This window comes from Hylobates moloch, unplaced genomic scaffold (assembly GCF_009828535.3).
Source record: "Hylobates moloch isolate HMO894 unplaced genomic scaffold, HMol_V3 SCAFFOLD_14, whole genome shotgun sequence".
NCBI classification, from domain to species: domain Eukaryota; kingdom Metazoa; phylum Chordata; class Mammalia; order Primates; family Hylobatidae; genus Hylobates; species Hylobates moloch.
Window position 1 is genome coordinate 52,726,300 of NW_026652289.1, and position 4,666 is coordinate 52,730,965.

The following is a 4,666-nucleotide window of genomic DNA, read 5'->3' on the forward strand; positions in this document are numbered from 1 at the left end:
ATGGATAACTAGAATAACCAATGGAGAGAAGGGCTTAAAGGAGCTGATGGAGCTGAAAGCCAAGTTTCGAGAACTACGCGAAGATTGCAGAAGCCTCAGTAGCAGATGCGATCAACTGGAAGAAAGGGTATCGCTGATGGAAGATGAAATGAATGAAATGAAGAGAGAAGGGAAGTTTAGAGAAAAAAGAATAAAAAGAAATGAACAAAGCCTCCGAGAAATTTGGGACTATGTGAAAAGACCAAACCTACGTCTGATTGGTGTACCTGAAAATGATGGGGAGAATGGAACCAAGTTGGAAAACACTCTGCAAGATATTATCCAGGAGAACTTCCCCAATCTAGCAAGGCAGGCCAACATTCAGATTCAGGAAATACAGAGAACGCCACAAAGATACTCCTCGAGAAGAGCAACTCCAAGACACATAATTGTCAGATTCACCAAAGTTGCAATGAAGGAAAAAATGTTAAGGGCAGCCAGACAGAAAGGTCGGGTTACCCACAAAGGGAAGCCCATCAGACTAACAGCTGATCTCTCAGCAGAAACTCTACAAGCCAGAAGAGAGTGGGGGCCGATATTCAACATTCTTAAAGAAAAGAATTTTCAACCCAGAATTTGCTATCCCGCCAAACTAAGCTTCATAAGTGAAGGAGAAATAAAATACTTTACAGACAAGCAAACGCTGAGTGATTTTGTCACCACCAGGCCTGCCCTAAAAGAGCTCCTGAAGGAAGCACTAAACATGGAAAGGAACAACCGGTACCAGCCACTGCAAAAACATGCCAAATTGTAAAGACCATCGAGGCTAGGAAAAAACAATAGCAACTAACGAGCAAAATAACCAACTAACATCATAATGACAGGATCAGATTCACACATAACAATATTAACGTTAAATGTAAATGGGCTAAATGCTCCAATCAAAAGACACAGACTGGCAAACTGGATAAGGAGTCAGGACCCATCAGTGTGCTGTATTCAGGAAACCCATCTCACGTGCAGAGACACACATAGACTCAAAATAAAGGGATGGAGGAAGATCTATCAAGCAAATGGAAAACAAAAAAAGGCAGAGGTTGCAATCCTAGTCTCTGATAAAATAGAGTTTAAACCAACAAAGATCAAAAGAGACAAAGAAGGCCATTACATAATGGTAAAGGGATCAATTCAACAAGAAGAGCTAACTATCCTAAATATATATGCACCCAACACAGGAGCACCCAGATTCATAAAGCAAGTCCTCAGTGACCTACAAAGGGACTTAAACTCCCACACAATAATAATGGGAGATTTTAACACCCCACTGTCAGCATTAGACAGATCAACGAGACAGAAAGTTAACAAGGATATCCAGGAATTGAACTCAGCTCTACATAAAGTGGACCTAATAGACATCTACAGAACTCTCCACCCCAAGTCAACAGAATATACATTTTTTTCAGCACCACACCACACCTATTCCAAAATTGACCACATAGTTGGAAGTAAAGCTCTCCTCAGCAAATGTAAAAGAACAGAAATTATAACAAACTGTCTCTCAGACCACAGTGCAATCAAACTAGAACTCAGGATTAAGAAACTCACTCAAAACCGCTCAACTACATGGAAACTGAACAACCTGCTCCTGAATGACTATTGGGTACATAATGAAATGAAGGCAGAAATAAAGATGTTCTTTGAAACCAACGAGAACAAAGACACAACATACCAGAATCTCTGGGACACATTCAAAGCAGTGTGTAGAGGGAAATTTATAGCACTAAATGCCCACAAGAGAAAGCAGGAAAGATCCAAAATTGACACCCTAACATCACAATTAAAAGAACTAGAAAAGCAAGAGCAAACACATTCAAAAGCTAGCAGAAGGCTAGAAATAACTAAAATCAGAGCAGAACTGAAGGAAATAGAGACACAAAAAACCCTTCAAAAAATTAATGAATCCAGGAGCTGGTTTTTTGAAAAGATCAACAAAATTGATGGACCGCTAGCAAGACTAATAAAGAAGAAAAGAGAGAAGAATCAAATAGATGCAATAAAAAACGAAAAAGGGGATATCACCACCGATCCCACAGAAATACAATCTACCATCAGAGAATACTACAAACACCTCTATGCAAATAAACTAGAAAATCTAGAAGAAATGGATAAATTCCTCGACAAATACACCCTCCCAAGACTAAACCAGGAAGAAGTTGAATCTCTGAATAGACCAATAACAGGTTCTGAAATTGTGGCAATAATCAATAGCTTACCAACCAAAAAGAGTCCAGGACCTGATGGATTCACAGCTGAATTCTACCAGAGGTACAAGGAGGAACTGGTACCATTCCTTCTGAAACTATTCCAATCGATAGAAAAAGAGGGAATCCTCCCTAACACATTTTATGAAGCCAGCATCGTCCTGATACCAAAACCTGGCAGAGACATAACCAAAAAAGAGAATTTCAGACCAATATCCTTGATGAACATTGATGCAAAAATCCTCAATAAAATACTGGCAAACCGAATCCAGCAGCACATCAAAAAGCTTATCCACCATAATCAAGTGGGCTTCATCCCTGGGATGCAAGGCTGGTTCAACATATGCAAATCAATAAATGTAATCCAGCATATAAACAGAACCAAAGACAAAAACCACATGATTATCTCAATAGATGCAGAAAAGGCCTTTGACAAAATTCAACAACCTTCATGCTAAAAACTCTCAATAAATTAGGTATTGATGGGACGTATCTCAAAATAATAAGAGCTATCTATGACAAACCCACAGCCAATATCATACTGAATGGGCAAAAACTGGAAGCATTCCCTCTGAAAACTGGCACAAGACAGGGATGCCCTCTCTCACCGCTCCTATTCAACATAGTGCTGGAAGTTCTGGCCAGAGCAATCAGGCAGGAGAAGGAAATAAAGGGTATTCAACTAGGAAAAGAGGAAGTCAAATTGTCCCTGTTTGCAGATGACATGATTGTATATCTAGAAAACCCCATTGTCTCAGCCCAAAATCTCCTTAAGCTGATTAGCAACTTCAGCAAAGTCTCAGGATACAAAATCAATGTACAAAAATCACAAGCATTCTTGTACACCAATCACAGACAGAGAGCCAAATCATGAGTGAACTCCCATTCACAATTGCTTCCAAGAGAATAAAATACCTAGGAATCCAACTTACAAGGGATGTGAAGGACCTCTTCAAGGAGAACTACAAACCACTGCTCAATGAAATAAAAGAGGATACAAACAAATGGAAGAACATTCCATGCTCATGGGTTGGAAGAATCAATATCGTGAAAATGGCCATACTGCCCAAGGTAATTTACAGATTCAATGCCATCCCCATCAAGCTACCAATGACTTTCTTCACAGAATTGGAAAAAACTACTCTAAAGTTCATATGGAACCAAAAAAGAGCCCGCATCGCCAAGTCAATCCTAAGCCAAAAGAACAAAGCTGGAGGCATCACGCTACCTGACTTTAAACTATACTACAAGGCTACAGTAACCAAAACAGCATGGTACTGGTACCACAACAGAGATATAGACCAATGGAACAGAACAGAGCCCTCAGAAATGATGCCGCATATCTACAACTATCTGATCTTTGACAAACCTGACAAAAACAAGAAATGGGGAAAGGATTCCCTATTTAATAAATGGTGCTGGGAAAACTGGCTAGCCATATGTAGAAAGCTGCAACTGGATCCCTTCCTTACACCTTATACAAAAATTAATTCAAGATGGATTAAAGACTTAAATGTTAGACCTAAAACCATTAAAATCCTACAAGAAAACCTAGGCAATACCATTCAGGACATAGGCGTGGGCAAGGACTTCATGTCTAAAACACCAAAAGCAATGGCAACAAAAGCCAAAATCGACAAATGGGATCTCATTAAACTAAAGAGCTTCTGCACAGCAAAAGAAACTACCATCAGAGTGAACAGGCAACCTACAGAATGGGAGAAAATTTTTGCAACCTACTCATCTGACAAAGGGCTAATATCCAGAATCTACAATGAACTCAAACAAATTTACAAGAAAAAAACAAACAACCCCATCAAAAAGTGGGCAGAGGACATGAACAGACACTTCTCAAAAGAAGACATTTATGCAGCCAAAAAACACATGAAGAAATGCTCATCATCACTGGCCATCAGAGAAATGCAAATCAAAACCACAGTGAGATACCATCTCACACCAGTTAGAATGGCCATCATTAAAAAGTCAGGAAACAACAGGTGCTGGAGAGGATGTGGAGAAATAGGAACACTTTTACACTGTTGGTGGGACTGTAAACTAGTTCAACCATTGTGGAAGTCAGTGTGGCGATTCCTCAGGGATCTAGAACTAGAAATACCATTTGACCCAGCCATCCCATTACTGGGTATATACCCAAAGGACTATAAATCATGCTGCTATAAAGACACATGCACACGTATGTTTATTGCGGCACTATTTACAATAGCAAAGAATTGGAACCAACCCAAATGTCCAACAACGATAGACTGGATTAAGAAAATGTGGCACATATACACCATGGAATACTATGCAGCCATAAAAAATGATGAGTTCGTGTCCTTTGTAGGGACATGGATGAAACTGGAAAACATCATTCTCAGTAAACTATCGCAAGGACAAAAAACCAAACACCGCATGTTCTCACTCAT

General features: G+C 39.6%; 1 protein-coding gene across 17 annotated transcripts in view; it reads left to right on the top strand.

Moving 5' to 3' along the window:
* Nucleotides 1-4,666, top strand: part of NRG4 (neuregulin 4) — a 147,840-nt gene that overhangs the window by 52,518 nt on the left and 90,656 nt on the right. The gene's annotated exons all lie outside the window — the stretch shown is intronic.